The sequence below is a fragment of the Loxodonta africana genome, chromosome 22 (genome assembly GCF_030014295.1).
Source record: "Loxodonta africana isolate mLoxAfr1 chromosome 22, mLoxAfr1.hap2, whole genome shotgun sequence".
NCBI classification, from domain to species: Eukaryota; Metazoa; Chordata; class Mammalia; order Proboscidea; family Elephantidae; genus Loxodonta; species Loxodonta africana.
The window spans coordinates 18,455,352-18,474,566 of record NC_087363.1 but is presented as its reverse complement, the minus strand read 5'-3'; the positions used below and the strand labels follow the sequence as shown (position 1 = coordinate 18,474,566).

The 19,215-nt window shown below is 39.9% G+C and overlaps 1 protein-coding gene and 1 pseudogene across 1 annotated transcript in view; one reads left to right on the top strand and one right to left on the bottom strand.

The window, feature by feature from the left end:
• Positions 1 to 19,215, top strand: part of CACNA2D3 (calcium voltage-gated channel auxiliary subunit alpha2delta 3) — a 1,049,182-nt gene that overhangs the window by 326,803 nt on the left and 703,164 nt on the right. The gene's annotated exons all lie outside the window — the stretch shown is intronic.
• On the bottom strand, positions 5,049 to 5,737 carry LOC135228445 (zinc finger CCHC-type and RNA-binding motif-containing protein 1-like; annotated as a pseudogene).

Below are 19,215 nucleotides of genomic sequence, written 5' to 3'. Positions count from 1 at the left end.
TTTCCTGGAAGAGATTAAAAAATAATAATAATAAAATTATTTAGAAAGGAAAAAATAGAGCCCTTAACAGCAAAGCAGAGCTGTCCTTTTTCCTGACAGCTTTTTCCTGCTGGAGGAGCTCTGGTGGCGCAGATGTTAAGCACTCAGTTGCTAACTGAAAGTTTGGTGGTTTGAACCCACCAGCTGCTCTGCGGGAAAAAAGACCTGGAGATCTGCTCTCGTGAAGATTGCAGCCTAGGAAACCCTGTGGAGCAGTTCTGCTCTGTCCTGTATGGTTGCTGTGAGTCGACAGCGTTCAACAAATAGTCACATGACAGCAATGTGTTTAGTTTTGGGTTTTTCTCTGCTGGAAAGTCAGGCTTTTGCCCTGGGGGAAAATCGCATGTCATAAAAAAGAGGGAAGAAAGAGTTTTGTAGAGCTACTTCATGAATGGAGCTGTCCTCATGGGGTTTTTCATGTATTCGTCTCCTCCAAGCCCCAACCCATCCCTGTCCACCAGCTGTTGACTGAGCAAGGAGTTGAGGTTCTTGCTGGTGGGGGTAAAAGGGGTACAGAGGACCCAGGCTTCAGAATTAGTCATGGTGCTTTTCATAGAGATAACTAATTGGCTTTTGTGCAGTAAACAAGGAAGATGTACGAGAAATAATGACAAGAGGAAAAGAAAATTTTCACAGATTTTCTGACCTAAACAATGAGAGCATGCCTTTTTTTTCTTTCTTTTTTTTTTTTTTTTAATTCTTTTTACCGGCTTAGGGGATCACAGTTGGTCTCAATCATTTAAGATTTTACATTAGATGTTTCTTAGTTAGGATTCACCACTTGTCATTTATCCACAAGACTAAAATGTAAATAGTTTCTGAAAACCCAGTTTCTGAGGACTATTTAAATGTGAGCATTTTTAGCATCGAAGTCATTTCTCAGTGGCTGTGCACTCACAGAGATGAGCACACCCTACATGAACACCACCTGTACTTTTTGTTGACTTGGTTAGAACACTATAGCTTGTCATAAGGCCAGTGACATGACTTTGAACTTCATGTTAATCGGTTACTTAGAGGCCACACTTTATCCCCATAACCCTGATTGCTGGTCGAATGAGAGGAAAAGATGGCAGTAGGTGGAACCTCAGATTGACCAACAGAGAAATCTTTGTCCTGGAGGTCTGGAAATTTACGTTCTAGTAGCTCTAGTCCCAACAGGACCGCCTGTATGTTTGCGGATCTACAGCAAGTACTTTGCTGATGTGGCCTCTTTGCTCATCCGTAAAATGATGCTCTTATAAGATGTGGATGATTTTTAAGATCTGGTCTATCGCTCGTGTGCTGTGATTCATTCAACAGGTAGCTAGCGGAGATGTCTCGGATGTCAGGCACTGCCTTTGTTCTCACAGAGCTCACCATCTAATGAGAGAGATGGGTAGTAAACTCATGATGAAATAAATGGTTAAACTGCAGTTGTGATAAATGCCACGAAAGAGCAGTACAGGGTATTATGGAAGTGCAGAACAAGGGGACCCCACTAGTCTGGCAGTTCAGGGAGCCTCAGAGCAAAGTCCTGCAGGGTAAGTTTGAATCGGGTGGAGATTCTAGGTTCACCTCCACCACAGCCAGAAGAAATACCCCCAAACATAGAAAACGCATAATATCTTTATTTTCCGTAAGTGCTAAATTAAAATTATTTTATCTGCTTTCTACATAATGATAATCTTCACCTTTGAATGCTGATGACACTTTATTTTTGCCTCTTTTGTGATACTTATCAATGTCTACCCTGTTCATTTTATTCACATAACTGTGCATTCATTGGCTTAATTTAACATTTATGTAGAGCCACGTTAAGCTTTGTTTTAGGCTGTGAGGATTCCACAAACTGAGATACGCTCCTTGCCCTCCTGGAAAGATCTGTCCATTATATAGGTATGTAAACAAGTGATAGAAGAGCCCTAGTGGCACAATGGTTAAGAGTTTGGCTGCTTAATGGAAAGATTGTCAGATGAAACCCACCAGCCCCTCCTGAGAAGAAAGATGCAGCAGTCTGCTTCTGTAAACGATCACAGCCTTGGAAACCATGGGGGGCAGTTCTGCTCCATCCTGCGGTGTTGCTCTGAGTTGGAATTGACTCGACTGCAGCAGGTTTGGTTTCAAACAAGTGATTACAATGCAATATGGAGAGGCACTAACTTGTTGGAGTGTGCAAGCTCTGTGAGGGTAGGATTAATTGTTTTTCAACATTTTGTTTATTCCTTCTTCGAACAAATATTCAGTGAGCACCTAATGTATTCAAGACATTATGCTAAACATGGGATAGGAGGATCCAGATGAAACAGAAAAAGAGAGCCAGAATTTTAGCCCTCATTGACATATAATTACACAAACTGTTGTTTACTTACAAATGTGATAAATGCTACTTTTTATTATTTTATGTAAAATTTGCATAGAATGCAGTACACAGATCTTAAAACTTGATAAGCTTTACTTGATAAGGAGAGTTCCCTCCTGTCCCCTTTGCATTCAGAGTTCTTCCACCCTCCACAGGATACCACTGCTCCAATTCGTAGCATCATAGATTAGTTTTGCGTATTTTTAAGCTTTGTTTAAATGGAATCGTGTAGTATGTGCTGTTTGGAGTCTGGCTCCTTTTGCTCAACAAGATTTCTGAGATTCATCCACATTGTTGTGTGACTTCCTCCTTTTTTAATATAAGCACTGGCTACTATCAATTTTTGGAGCCCTGGTGACGCAGTGGTTAAAGTGCTGGGCTGCCAGTTGAAAGAAGGGTCAGCAGTCTGCACCCACCAGCTGCTGCTTGGGAGAAAGATGTATGGCCTTGAATACCCTATTGGGCAGTTCTGCTCTGTCTTATAGGATGTTATGAGTCAGAATCAACTCAACAGCAGTAGGTTTGGTTATCAGTGGTTTTAGTGGAGCTCTGGTGGCGCAGTGATTAAGAGCTCAGCTGCTAACCAAATGGTCAGCAGTTTGAATTCACCAGCTACTCCTTGGAAACTCTATGGGGCAGTTCGACTCTGTCCTATAGGGTTGCTATGAGACAAAATTGACTTGATGGCAACAGGTACTATCAATTTTACTACCCTGGTGGCATGGTAGAAACCCTGGTATTGTAGTGGTTAAGAGCTATGGCCATTTACCAAAAGGTCCGCAGTTTAAATCCACTAGGTGTTCCTTGGATACCCTATGGGGCAGTTCTACTCTGTCCTATAAGATTGCTATGAGTCGGAATCAACTCGATGGCAAAGGTTTGTTTATTTGTTTGTTTTGGTTTGGGGGCGTAGTGGTTAAGTGCTATGGCTGCTAACCAAAAGGTCAGCAGTTCAAATCCACCAGGCGCTACTTGGAAACTCTGTCGGGGGCAGTTCTACTCTGTCCTATAGGGTCGCTATGAGTTGGAATCGACTTGATGGCAACGGGGTAGTGCTTTCACTGCAGTCCCCCTCCCCTGTTCTGATATGTGCTGTTTTCATTAGCATTCCGTTCAAAATATTGTCTGACTTGTGTTGCGAACGCCTGCTTTTAGACCCTGTGGTATTAAAGTCTGCAAATAGGATTGCGGATTTGTCTCTTTCTTTCTGTAGTTGTGATAGTTTTTGGTTCATGTATTCTGAAGCTCTCTTATTGTTACACGTTTAGGATTGTTTTGTCATTGTAATGAATTGAACCATTTATCATTAAAAAATAATCTTTAACATTGTTAATACTCCTGGTTATGTAGCTACACCAACTTTTAACATGGTATATCTTTTTCTATACTTTTAATCTGTGTCTTTACATTTAAATAGAAACTCTGGTCTGGTAACGTATAGTTCGTTCTTGCAGTCTGACAGTCTTTACCTTTTTGTTGGATGGTTTATTTGCATTTTATGTAATTATTAATTGAAGATAAGTCTTCTGATTTGCTTTCTCTTGTGTTTTGTTCCTTTCTTCTTCCTTTCCTACCTTCTTTTGGGTTAATCAAACATGTTTTAGTGTACTGTTTAATATCTCTATTTGCTTTTAATCTTCCTCTTTTAAATTACAAAAAAAAAAAAAATTGTGGTTGCTTTATAGATTACGATTTAAAAACAAACAACCAAACCTGTTGCTGTTGAGTCAATTCTGACTCATAGTGACCCTGTAGGACAGAGTAGAACTGCCCCATAGAGTTTCCAAGGAGCTCCTGGTGGATTCGAACTACTGACCTTTTGGTTAGCAGCTGTAGCTCTTAACCACTATGCCACTAGGGTTTCCAAAGAGATTACAACAGGTGTCCTTAACTTAAGTATACAGTAAGCTTAGAGTTAATTTAGTATGTGAAGTACAACTTCAGCTAAAATATTAGAACTTTATAACAGTATAACTCCTTGACCACCATCCTTTTTGGTATTCTTGTCATATGTTTTATTTCTATATATGTAACGAACCCCATAATAAAATGTTATTTCTGTTATGTTCCAAAAGAAGTTAAGATAAGAAAAAAAGATAGTCTTAAATATTTACCACTTATTTATCAATTCTGGCAATCTTTATTCCTTCATGTAGACTTTAGTTTCTATCTGAAAATCATTTCTCTTCAGCCTGAAAAACTTCCTTTGGCGTATCTTGCGTTGCAGATCTGGTAGCAATACATTCTCTCAGCTCTTGTTTATCAAAAAAAATATTATTTCACCTTCATTCTCTTGAAAATTTTAGTAACAATTAAAGACAATAAATCATTCAGATTTTTCACAATTTATCTGAAGGTTTTATTTTAAAGATTAAATTTGTTTCGAAAGAGCTCACATTAATCAGACATGGATAAACCTTTTATAATGAGTGGGTGTTTTTTAATTAACATCTCAAAGCAATCTTTTTATATCTACCTTATTTCTTGGGATGATGGTATTAAGTTTTCTTGTTCTTATTAAAATTAGTTGCTTTCAGTATTAATGGTTATTAACAAATCTTGATTTTTATTACTCTGCTAAGATAGAAACATGGTACTTTAAAATTACTTTTCAATTTCCTATAAACTATTTCATAGTACAGAAATATTTGTTAGCAAGTGTTCATTATGCTCAAAGTTCTAAAAGTAATCTTCAGTCCCCAAGTGAACTTCGTACTTCAAGATTTTTTTTAAATATTATTTTTTTAATGATATTTACATAATAAATACTAATTTTAGTTACTAAGTTCCTCTTCATTACTGAGATATGTGCTTTTCTTTATCCTTGGGTATCTGAACTGTCCGATGTTGAGGGATCCCCTGAGCTGGGGTTCCAATTTTTTTTGTTCTTTTTCAGTTTTGGTATTCTTCTACTCTCACAATTTCTTCTTCTGGTTCAGTAATCTTATTGTTCTTCCTCTTCCTTTTCCTCTCCTTCTTTTTTTTTTTTTTCTCCTCTTTCTTCTTTGGAGGTTCATACTTTCCAAGTATTTTTTAAGGCAGGCCTGAATGAAATGTCCATTTTGGTGTTTGTTGTTTTTTGCCCTGCAACAGTTTTGTGTAGATCCTTTATATTTTAAAAAAGAATTTTTTTTTTTTTTTACTCTTCCTGGTGTCTTTAATTATAGTGACCTTTACAACTTTATCATAGTTGGAAAATATCCAGTGTTAACTCATTATTTGTCAGAGAAAGGAGCAAGTTGGATACATACGCTGTACTTTTACTTGAAGTCAGGCTATCGCTCATTTTTTCACCTGGGGCAGGCCTGGAAGACCAGCAGAGCATGAGCCCTCAGCTCAGCTGGGGCTCAACCCTGATTATTCCTTACCCCATGCAGTGTCTTTGGCATCCTGAGTACTAGAAGAGTTCAGGCACCTGAGGCAAGAAGGTAGCAGAAAGCCTGCCTCTTCCCGATTCTTGTTAGATGTGCCTCAGATGCAGTAAGGGTCCTGGCCCTGGAAGTGGATCTCATACTCATTTTTGAAGGATACTTTGTTGGAAATAGAATTTTGAGTTGATAGTTTATTTTTTCTCTTAACACTTTAAGGATGTAATTCCATTTTCTGACCTTTAATGTTTCTGATATGTCAGCTATCATTTGTATCTTTGTTCCTCTGTATACAATGGGCCATTTTTCCTTGACTGCTTTTGTGATTTTTTCCCCATCTTTACACTGTGATAAACTAAGGATGTTGCTTGATGTGATTTTCTTTGTATTTATTCCGATGGCATTTTGCTGTATCCTTGAATATTCTCACCATATTTGGAAAATTTTTAACAATTATTTCTTCAATTATTTTACCTGCCTTGCTCTATTTATTCTGTACTTCTGGGATTTAAATAACATATATGTTAGAAAACTTAATATTTTCCAACAGGTAACTGTGGCTCTTTTTTTGTTTGTTTGTTTCCAATCTATTTTCTATTAATCTGTTTTCAGGTTCACTGTCTTTTTTGGCCTTCAATTTACCATAAAATTCATCCAGAGAATATTTCATTTCATATATTGTACTTCAAAGTTCTAAAATTTTTATTAGTTTTTTTTTATAGTTTTAATTTCTCTGCTGAGATTCCTGAGTCCCAATCTATGTAGTAATTATGTTCATGTTTTCTTTTAAGTCCTTGAACATATCAGTAATAGCTGTTTTAAATTCCTTCTCTGCTAATTCCAACATATGGTCATTTCTGTTTCTGTTGGTTACTTTTTCCTTCTGAGAATACACACACACACACACACACTGCTTCTTTTGCTTCTTCACATGTCTAGTAATTTTTGGTTATATGCTGGATATTGTGTTATGTGTTTGATTGATTTTCATGAATTTTCCCAATGTAACTTAGTATAATTCTAGTCATACAGTAGGTGTTTGAGAAACACCAAATTAATAAATCTAAGATGCCATAGATTGTAGTTGCACCATTATTTAGTACAATACTAAGATGAAAGAATACAACCAGTTGAAGTATTACATATTATTGAATGTAAGAGACCTACTGATTTTAGACATGTTAAGATGTAAAGAAATGCTTACCACAGAATCAATGAAATTTGCTGTTGATAAACATATGCCATCTGTCTTACAAATATATAGGTTTTTATGAATGAAAGTGCATATGAATTTTCTTAAATGATCATTGGTATTAGAAAACAGTTATTAATAAGATGAAAAGGAGAGAATGGTACACATAGCAGGGAAGCTGCCAATCATTTCATCTTTTGTTAGAACATTATATAAGCAGTGAATACAAAATTGACTCCTTTGTTACAAAAGAACCACACAAAGCTATCTCCCAGCCAAAAGGAAGATCAAAATGCATTTTTGTTATAGAATCTTGAAATACATTATTTTTTAACAATTATAATTTTTAATTTTACTAGTAACTTCCCCTGTTCTTAATCCAGATGAAAGTATTAACACATTTAAAGATAAAATGTGCAATTTTAAAACAACAATAGTTGAGAAAAATTTGATTTGGTTTTATTTTAAGTCATTTTATAGCTCAGATGGAAAAAAAAAGACATTATTCCTTCCAAAGTTATCCTTTATTTGCACCACATTTCCATGTTAAAGCCCCCCCCCTTCTTTTCTTTTTTTTTTTTGCTACTTGTGTGTTTAGAAACTCTGGCTCCTTCTGTCTAATTGCATCAATAATGAACAACTGGGTAAAACCTCTGTGCACTTTCTCCATTGTCCTACTTTTTCTTGCTACAGCATTCTTTTTTCTATCATGACCATGTATACTTTAATTTGCGGGTAGTAGGGTTAAAAAAATAAAAATTTAAAATTTTTTTTTTAGGGTTAGAGATGTCTGAATCGTTGCTTTTTCAGAAAGCATTTTTTCTCCTATCAAAGTCATTGGTTCTTTTGTGATTCCTTTAATGGTAGGGCTTTCTCAATTGGAGTTTCGCAAATCTTGGAAATATTTACTTTAAATAAATATTTGTTTTAAACACATTTGTTTTAAATAATATATTCTATAAACACATTTGTTTCAAATAATACATTTTAAACACAAACATCACCATTCAAACTTTATTAAACATTCAAATTGACAAATACTTTTAAAGTTCAAGATTCTTGTTTCCACATACACAGTGTGATTGTGGAGCTTCAGACATCAGCCAGTTGCAAAGGGGACATTTTGGGACACCAGGGCCTTCTTGGCATATCTACAATCAAGTTAAATAAACACTTAGTGGTTCCGTTAATCAAAATATTCATAGTCTTGCAGTACATTTCCAGAAAACCTTAGTGTCTGTCTTTAAGATGGCTGGCTATGGAGGTCATTGGCAGACCCCAGAAATTACTTTAGGGTTTTTCTCCAGTAAATTCTTTGGCAGCAGTAGTAATGCCTTTAGGTTGTTGATTTTTCACCAAGGATCTTGTGGTCTAGGGATCTGCCAACTGCTATTCAATTTTTAAAGTAAAACTTGAATCTGGTGGTAACCAGAAAGCAGAGAGCGCAGTGGAAAATTTCCAGCCCCATTTAAACCTGTTAATAAAGCACCTGATACGTACATACATGAATTAATTCTCTCTCTACTTTCAGGTTAGCTTATAACATAGGTTTTTGTAATATGCACAGTCCAAACACATACCTTTGGGATGGTAATCCTAATTTCTTCAAATTAGAAATTCTTTCACTGCCAATAATTTTAGGACCTTTCTCTTTGCTTGTTAATAATAGATTATAGTAACAATGAGTAGAGTCGTAGACACCATTATTGGAACTGTATTAAGCTCAAGCGGTGGCTTAAGTTCTTCACAGCATTACCCTTCTTTTCACAATCCTACTTTTGTTATCTCTGCTTTACATATGGAGAGTCTGAAGATTGAGAGGCCAAGTGCCGGGCCAAAGGTCTCATAACAGTAGGTGGCTGAGCCAGAATTCACACCTAGGTCTCTCTGCCTCCACAGATTAGTAAACTAGGTTGCCTCTTGGGACCACAGGTTGTAACATTGACTTTACTTTGCACTGTACAAGCCTTTATAAAGGAAAAAAAAAATTAAGGTGAACTCATGGGTTATTTAAAAGGTCTGTCAAATACTTGGAAAATAAATTCCTTATAATGGTAAATTTTGACCCAGAAACATATAAAATTTAAAAAAAAAAAAACCCTCTTAACAAGATGTAATGGTTTATATTGCTTTGCTGGTATTACTAGACACATTGTATAAAGGAGAAACTCCCTCATTTGTCAGTTGTATCTGTTTTCTATATAGTAGCCAGTGTGATCTTTTATAATACAAATATGGTCGGGTTACTTCTTTTCTTACCCTCCTGTTTCACTGATGCTTAGAATAAAATCTAAACTCCCCCAGGTACTTTGGAAATTTCTGCATAGCCTGCCAAGATTATGCAGCAATTAGGAACTTGGTACCTCCTGCTCTTTCCTTTTTGTCTCTCTGCTCCTGTATCGCTTCCTTTAGTTCTTTGAGTATACCAGTGGAATTTGTTTTTCTCTCTCCCCCTGTAAAATACAAGCTCCATGAGAGCAGGCACCTGACATTTCTGCAACTATTTGTTAGAATTAGTGGAAACCCAAGGAGCTCATTCTTCACCAGTATCTTTTTCTATCCCATTGTCCAGTTGAATCCCTGTCTGAAGAGTTGGCTTTGGGAATAGTCCCTGTCTTGGGCCAACAGAAAGTCTGGGGGCCATGACCACCGGGGTCCTTCTAGTGTCAGTCAGACCATTAAATCTGGTCTTTTTACGAGAATTTGGAGTCTGCATCCCACTGCTCTCCTGCTCCCTCAGGGGTTCTCTGTTGTGTTCCCTGTCAGGGCAGTCATCAGTTGTAGCCGGGCACCATCTAGTTCTTCTGGTCTCAGGATGATGTAGTCTCTGTTTATGTGGCCCTTTCAGTTTCTTGGGCTCATGATTACCTTGTGTCCATGGTGTTCTTCTTTCTCCTCTGGTCCAGGTGGGTTGAGACCAATTGATGCATCTTAAGATGGCCGCTTGCTAGTGTTTAAGATGCCAGAAGCCACTCTCCAAAGTGGGATGCAGAATGTTTTGCTAATAGACTTTATTATTCCAGTGGACTTAGATGTTCCCTGAAACCATGGTCCCCAAACCCTGACCTCTGCTACGTTGGCCTTCGAAGCATTCAGTTTATTCAGGAAACTTCTTTGCTTTTGGTTTAGTCCAGTTGTGCTGACTTCTCCTGTATTGTGTGTTGTCTTTCCCTTCACCTAAAGTAGTTCTTATCTACTGTGTAATTAGTGAATATCCCTCTTATTGGCAGCCTTTTAATGAAACAGTTGACTTTTGCGGTTACAGGCAGTTCCCAGGTTACCAGATCGTTCCTAAGTGTGTCTTTAAGTTAAAATTGTGGGTAAGTCGGAACAGGTGAATAGGGTTCTTACCAGCCTTACTTTAGTGTAAGAAGGAACTCTGGTGATGCAACGCTTAAACCGCTTGGCTGCTAACCAGAAGGTGGGCAAACCTACCAGCCACTTCGCCAGAGAAAGGTGTGGCAGTCTGTTTCCCTAAAGATTTATAGCCTTGCAGCTGTCTGGGGCAGCTAGTTGTACTCTGTCCTGTAGGGTCACTATGAGTCAGAATTGACCTGATGGCAGCGGGTTTTGGGTTAGTGCAAGAAAAGGCTTGAGGCCTTTTCAGCGATTTAAATGTTTGAATTTAAATGATTTAAAATGATTAAAATTTAAATGTGCAGCAAGTGAAGGTGACGGTGATGAAGAATTTGTTGCGAGTAGGAGCTGGTTCAGCCTTTTAAAGTGAGGGCAAACTTACATGACATTAAAGGGCGAGTGGAGACGGCTGCGCAGGACTGGGCAGTGTTTCATTCTCTTGTGCATAGGATCCCTACGAGTTGGAATTGACTCAGTAGCACCTAACAAAAACAACAAAGGGCAAGTATGAGTTTTCCATAAATGGGACGTTTGTAACCCATGGACTTACTGTACTTGTAATGAATTTGATAATTTGCCTCATCTAAATGATATATTCTCTCCTACTTAATGTGCACTTATAAATATATAAATATACTAATTAAATAATATGATTCATCAGCTATATTTAATGCATTTTATATGAAACAAATATTTATCAAGTTATTTTATTAAACATATATGTTTTTATAGAGAAAAGCATTTTAAAAATTAGAAAAAAAAAAAAAAAAGGGTAACAACTCAAATGTCTGCTTTCCGAATGATTCCCACCAGATTTCCAGTCCCCCTAATCAGAGCTGCAGAGGCAATGTTGTATCAGCCAGGGTTCTCTGAGAGAAACAGAAGGAGTAGGGGAAAATGTCTACATCTATATCTGTAAATTTATTTTAAGGAATTGGCTTATGCAGTTATGGGGGCTGGCAGTCTGAAATTTGTGGGGCCAGCCCGGCTGCCTGGAAACTCTTGGGCAGTCCACAGGTGGAATTTCTTCTTTTTCAGAGAAACCTCCATTTTGCTTTTAAGGCCTTTCAGCTGATTAGATGAGGCCTATCCCGATTATCAAGAATAACCTCCTTTGCTTAAAATCAAGTGATTTTATATGTTAACCACATCTACAAAATGCCTCTATACCAACACTTGGATTAGTGTTTACTTGAATAACTGGACACTCTAGCCTAGCCAAGTTGACATATAAAACTTAACCATCGCAAGTATGTATGTGGCAGTGGCAGCCTCTAAAAATATTGGGAGGAACTTGGAGGGAGACAAAAGGTTCCTTTAAGGCTGAGTGTGTACCCTGAGGTCCTCCTGTCTGAAGGTTTGTTTTCAAACTTCTAGCATCATCATCTCCTTAGAACATATTTAAGGAGCCCTGGTAATGGAAACCCTGGTGGCGTAGTAGCTAAGTGCTACGACTGCTAACCAAAGGGTTGGCAGTTCAAATCTGTAAGGCGCTCCTTGGAAACTCTATGGGGCAGTTCTGCTCTGTCCTATACAGATCGTAAAGATTACAGCCTAGGAAAGTAGGCGGTTCTCCTTTACCATATAGGATTGCTATGAGTTGCAGCTGACTTGACCACACACAACAACAGAACACCTTTACAAGACATGGGAGCCAGCCCTTCACAGAAAGTCCTAGGTCTGAGATTTCACTTGTCCATAGTAAAACACACACACACACACAACAAAAAACAGTCTTTCCTTTGTAGGTAGTCGTTGTTATTACCGTTGTTAGCTGCCTGATTGGTTTTGTTCCTAGGAGTATTGCATTAGTAGCCAGAGGCCCTGAAGTTTTGATGATGACCTGTGTGACCTCGGGTAAGCCGTGAGCCCTGTCAGACTTCATCTCGCCTCACATGAAGGAGAGGGTAGAACTGGCTTGCTTTTGCTTTCTGCTCTAGAGCTGTCTAGTCTGTCAGGTTGTGAATTTTTACATGCAAAGGATAGAACCACTTTCCCACAGGGTGTCCTCATTCTACTGGGAAGTCTGACTTCTACAGATAGAGCATTGTCCTAAGGACACAATCTATAAACATAAAATCCCTTCTGTATTCGTTTTTCCTCTGCAATGCTTATAGACTTTAAAACTGAGGTCCCTGGATGGCACAGATGGTTTGCACTCCACCACTAACCTAACGAGCTCAGCTGCTAACCAAAAGGTTGGCAGTTTGAATCTGCCAGCCGCTCCTGGGAAACCCTATGGGATAGGTCTACCCTGTCCCATACGGTCGCTATGAGTTGGAATTGACTGGATGGCAACGGTTTTTTTTTTTTTTTTACTAACCTAAAGTTGGCGATTGGAACCCATCCAGCGGTGCCACCAAAGAAAAACCTGGCAATATGCTTTCATAAAGATTGCAGCCAGGAAAATCCCATGGAGCAGTTCAGCTCTGTGACACATGGGTCACCATGAGCCAAAATCGACTCAACAGCAAGAGGTTTCGTTTCTTAAATTTTTTTTTTGTTTTTTTACTTTAAAACAGAGAAATTTTAATGAAAGATTGCTTACCTGGACCATTTCCAGATACCTGTAAATAAAAGCTTATCATTTTAGATTTGAAAAGGGGTCTTAAGAGTAATAAAAGAAAGGCTGTTTCTTAAAAAAAATAATAATAATAATTTTGAGAGCTTAACTTTGGAGCTGAAATGACTTGTTTTACACTAAGCCTCAGTGTGCTGCAGAGTTAATGAAATTCAGAGCCAAATTAAACCTTTGCTGTGGCTTCTTTGGAGGTGATTATGCTGTGCATATAAATGTATTCATCATTTATCCTTCTTCCTGAAAGGTTTCAGGTGGCTGAGAACATAAAATTACTATGAAAAAATTTCTTTCTAGATTTTAAAGCCTTTTGTCATCTCATTCTACATGAGATTGGCTGCAATGCAGAGGTTACTTTGATGGAAACGAAGGCAAGGAGGAGAGGAGGGGGCAGTTATAGCTTCACAGCAATCTTTTCTGAAGCCCAGGTCAAGAAGAGCGATGGGCCACACGTAGCGTTTATCTGGTTAAAATGCCACTTTGATTATAAGGTCATAAAAGAGGGTTTATTATGTATGCCTGTATTTGCTGGTTACCCTTCCGAATGAGGTAGATAGCAACTGTTGAAAGTATGTCTTCTAAAGACAGAAAAGACATGGATTTGAATCCTGGCTTGTTTGTTTGTTTGTTTTTACTAACGATGAGACCAGAGCAAATTTCTTAGCCACTCGAAGTCTCAGTTTCTTCATCTATATAATTAGGATGATGATACCCTTTATTATGGGTTGAATGGTATCCCCCAAAAGATATAAAAGTCCTCGCTCCTGGTACCTGTGCCTGTGACCTTATTTGCAAACGGTGTCTTTGCAGCCATAAGTAGTTAGCAGGGTGGGCTCTTAACCCAGTGCTAATGGTGTCCTTATAAGAAGAGAAGAGACAAATGCAGAGAGGAGAACACCGTGTAGACACAGACAGGTGCAAAGGGAAGATGGCCACGTGAAGATAGACGCGGAGATTGGAGTGATGCTTCCACAAGCAAAGGAATACCTGGGACCACTAGAAGGCAAAGACAAGAAAGGATTCCTCCCCTAGAGTCTTCAGAGAGAGCATAGCCCTGCTGACACCTTGTTTGCAGACTTCCAGCTTCCAGAACTGTGAGAGAATACATTTCTATTCATTTATGTCATCCAGCTTGTGGTACTTTGTTATAGAGGCCCTAGGGTATGAGGGTGTGAGGCTTTCACAGGCTAATTGAAGTTTATGAAGTTCTTAGCAGCATCCAACGGTGAGGATGTCCCCAGTTAGGGGTAGCCATTTTAATTTATGTGATCATTATTTTGACCAGTACCCTTGAAATACAAAGAAATTGATTACAGTGGTAATCGGGTATTTAGTCTCTGCCTCCTTTGTGGACTGTGAGCTCTGGGAGGTAGAGACCCTGTCTGTTTTCAGCGCTGTAATCCAGGGTTTAGGCACATGGCTGGCACTCAATAAACATTTGAAGAAGTACTGAACAACTGAAAGAAAAGAAAATGAAGGGTCATCTCAAGAGTTGGATACCCATTAAACCAAAAAAAAACAAAACTCTTTGCTGTTGAGTTGATTCTGACTCATAGCGACCCTATTAGAGTTTCCAACGAGCTCCTGGTGGATTCAAACTGCTGACCTCTTGGTTAGCAGCCGAAGCACTTAACCACTACACCACTAGGGTTTCTGAGATTCCCATTAGGAGGAGGGTCAAAAGCATCAGTTGCCAAAGAGGAAAAAAGGCTGATGCTGCCAGCAGAACTGGTGGTCAGTTCCGTAGCAGGAGTGCTGTCTGGGCTCAGAACCTGAGCCATCCGCAGCCTCTCAAGGACCTTGGTGGGCCACAGAATTGGCATTTCATGTCCATCACAAGGAGCTGAGCTTAAACCTCCTGAGTGTGTGTGACAGCTACTGAGAACCCCTTATCCACACAGGCATACAGAGTAACATGCAGGCTTGAATTGCTGTCCATACACGATCATCAGCCAGGCTTGTGGACCAAAGCGCTAGGCTAGCTGATTGTCAGATTTGATTATTTGTTTATTTCTTTAATAGGTGCCTTTATATATCAGGAGAGTACCATAAATAAGAGACTGCTGCCAGGACACATATTATACATGTATTCCTCATCCAATTTCATTAATGGCTTTAAAGAAAATCTCTCTCCTAATTGCTTTAAGTATTCTGCCTTCATTATTAAATACCAGCCATTTGTTACATTCTGCATTTCTTTCTGGCTTTGCTTACTGAATTTCTCTGGGACATTCTGAATTAAAAGTGACGTTTACCTGTAGTGCAGATAGTCCTGGGAGCATGCCCTACCATCCCACTTAAATTTCCAGGAGCAACACCATGCTCTTAGAAATGTCTTACTGGATACAGATGTCTGAAGTCGGTGGCTTTATTCATTCAACTTTCAAAGACAACATTAACAATCAGGTTAAAAACAGCAAAGCTGTAAAATTATCTTTGGTCGGGAGTCATCTATATCGGGCTTACAGGTCCATATGCTCCAACCCCAATTGCTGATTTTGACCTTGAATGTCAGATACATCCCAAGCCAGGCCCACTTCTAGCCTCAGGTTATTATTTGAAAGAAGTCAGAAGATCTTGACTCATATCACAAGGTATGCCTTCAATTTTAGACTCTCAGGTGAGGTAGGATTTTGGGGGCTGTAACTATCGCATTTAATGCTCACACCAACCTGGAGAGGTAGGTATTATTATTACTCTCATTTCAGGGGATAATATAAGAAACACTCAGAGAAATTCCATAAGTTACCCAGAGTCACACAGGGAGGGAAAGTGGTGGACCTAGGATCAGAAATTAGCTGGTTTGGATTCCATGAACAGGGATTAAATGTTATGCTTTCTAGGAATCAGTCTTTGTTTATAAATATTAATTTACCAAGTTTTTCTTTGATCTGGTGTTGGTGGGGAAGAGGTAATGAATTTGGAAAACAGTATGAATTTGGAAAACAGACTATCAGTGGTACAGGCTGAATTCAGTTAAGTCAGATGAGTGTTTTTATTTTCTTGCTCCATTTGGCTACGGGATTGTGTCCTGCAGTGTTCAATACTATTGTTCCAGTGTTTTCTGAATCCACCCTTTATAATATGCATGATGCTCTTTCCTGGGCTGGGGAGGGGGATGCTGGGGGGGCTTGGCTCTCAGATGAAGCAAGAGGAACCTTTGGAGAGATGCTTATGTAGTTAGCTGTGAGCCTTACTGTTAGCAATGTGCGGAAAAACTGGTAATTGGCAGCAGTTCTGCCCCCAAAACCCAGGTGTGTCTTACCTGGTGGAAAACAAATCTTTCCTCAGGTGAATGGCTGGCTGGCTTATCTAGCTGTCTGTCTCTCCTTGGATCTACCTGCAAAGGAAAGGATTTTTAGAATATTTCCCCTATGACGCCTGATAGCAGGCAGGGCGCCAACAACAAACAAAGGTGCCTGACCCAGTGAGTCAGACACACTGTGTTCTTGTCTGTTTCCTTCTCTGCCTTTTTTTCTATCTTCTTCATGTTTAAGAGACTAAAAGCAGAACAGGCAGAGCAGGTGATACCCACTCCTGCTGGGCAGGCCTGAGGGGTCCTTGGGATTGTGTGGTAGTGTCCTTGGGCTGCTGTGACAAATGGCCATTATCTGGATGGTTTAAAACAACAGATTTATTCTCCCACAGTTCTGGAAGCTGGAAGTTCAAAATCAAGGTGTCAGCAGGGTTGGTTTCTTCTGAAGGCCCTGAGAGAGAATCTGTTCCATGATGCTTCTCTAGCTTCAGGTGGTTGGTTGCTGGCAATCTTTGGCGTTTCTTGGTTTGTAGATGCTTCGCTACGGTCTCTGCCTCTTCCTTCACCTGTGTTTCTTCTCTCTGTGTGTCTGGGTCCAAATTTCCCTCTTTTTATAAGGGCACCAGACATACTGGTTTAGGATCCACCCCCATCCAGTATGACTTTGCCTGAACTTGATCTGCAAGGTCCCCTTTATAAGTACTGGGGGCTAGGACTTCAGCATATCTTTTGAGGGGACACATTTCAACCCACAACAGAGTGTCTGCTGATGCAATTCAAGTGAACGCTATGTATCCTTCCAGTGTGGCAGGAACCAGCTCTGGATTTGAAAAGTTCATCTGGACTACATGGAGGAAGAGCTGTTTTTGGCCTATTTGCTTTTCTGGGAGAGGTAGCCATTTCCTGCTGCATGGTTATGAAGTTGAGGGTGGGGAACCGGGTCAGGTTAGCAATAAGGATTTAATGAATACATATGAGAAGAGATTCCAGCCACCGAGCAATGTATTGACCCAGGCCACTTCCCATTTCAGGATGGCAGGGTATTTAAGGGAGTAAATTTCAGACGATCACGGAAGAAAAGATGTGCAAGAGATGTAGGGGTGAGAGATATATTCTCATCTGTGGTCTCCAACAGCAGATGGGGCACCCAACTTACTGAAAGCCTTATAAGGCACCTTCTGGTTTTGTCCATTGTCTTTGTTTTCACAGTTCACTTATAGTTTAAAAAAAAAAAAAAAAGATCAGGCCTGCCCTGGTGCTCATTATTCCACGTGCAGAGAGGACGTGCATTTAATTTATTCTTTGCTTCTAATTGTAGTGTCTGCATGTCAGGGTTCACTGGCTGGAGAGAGAACGAGCCCTGCTTTTGTAAAGCAGTTAATTGAACCTGGTAATGATTACTGTCAGCAATCCCCTGGGGTTGCACTGGTGACTGAGCATCCTCCCTCATTGGTTTCCAGCATCTAGTGTTCTGGGACACTCAAGGTTTTCCAAAATTTCACAGCAGTGGCAAGCTAGAGTTCACATACTGCAAACCCTGACTGCAGAAATGCTAGTAACCTTCTCAGAGTTGGTGCTAGTCTCTGGTGCTAGAGACTTCTGAAGAGAACATTTCCAGTTGCACTTAAAACATTTAAGAAAATTTTGCAACACATGCAGTAGACAACAGATTAGTATCTAGGGTATAGAAAGAACTCCGCATCAGTAGGAAAATGGCAAAGAAGCAGTAGAAACATGGGCAAAAAATATGAACTGTCAGTTAACAGGAGTGGATCACATGGACAAAGAAGTGCTTAACCTTGCTAGCGATCAGGAAAAAGTAAATTGAAACAGTGAGATACCATTTTTACTCGTCAGTTTGGCAAAACACCAACAGCAATAACAATATCCAGTGTTGCTCAGGGCCCAGGGCAATGGAGCTCCTGCTAGGACCGTCCCACTACAGGTCAGTTTAGTAGACGCCTGTAAAACTAAAAATGTACAGACCTTCCGAACCGTGAATTCCACATCTTGCCGTCAGTGTACAGAAACACGAGCACATGAGCACAAGAATGTAGAATTATTTGATTTAGTGGAAACCTAGAAACTGCCTAAATGTCCACCAGTAGGGGAAAGGCTAAAGAAGCTGTGGCATATCCATGGACTAGAACTCCAGGCGGCAGCTAAAAGGAATGACACGGACCTCCAGGCGATGGAAAACACGGGGCCCCAGAACACATGGTTAATTTTCAAAAGCAAAGGGTGGAGTTTAGAGTTATTTATGAAATAGGGTCTAATCTGTATATGTCGGTTTCCACAGAGGAAAATGTCTGTTGGTAACATCTGGGGAGGGGCCTGGGGTTAGTAATGTGGTTGAAAGGGACTTGAGCCTTACCTGGGATGCTTCGATTTCTACAAGGGAATTACTCAGGTTAATAACAATTAAAATTCTTTAAAGCTTTTGTGTTTTTTTTTTTTAAGAGAAAAAGAAGGAATCAGTTAGAGGGTAACTATCCATTAGTGTTTACAACTTGCCTTTTTTTACAGTAGCTTCAGAGGGAAGCATGAGATCAGAGCCACAGAAGACAAAATGCTTGTACCTGCTCCTTTGACCCTCTTATTAAGGCTCCCTGAGGGAGGATCAAGCCAAGACTGTATGTCTTTCACTCTCCTGTCAACCCAGCCCCCAGCACAGTGCCTGGCAGGTAGCTGGCACTGAGTAACTGTGAGTTGAATGTTGTTTCGGGACTTGGAGACCACGCATAGGGAAGTGCTTTGTCTGCTGCAGGTCCCAGGCATGTAACTGGTGGTAGATTATTGTCATTTGCCTGGACAGCCAGAGGTGTGCCTCTGCCTTCTGATTCCAGAGAGCAGCCTCACGCAGGGCCCTAGGCGTGCAGGTTTCATTCCAGGTGTGCCTGGGCCTAGGACTTTGGCTTGAGTTGGCTGCTACACAGGTGGATATGCCACAGAGAGGATCTTCATCTCCCCCTCTTCCCCCAGGGCTACTGGAAGATGTTGGGTCCCCAGGTGTGGCAGGGCTGCAGGGACGATCCTGAGTGGATGTCTGTGGACTGCTGGGGGTGGCAGGTGCTGGATGGAGGG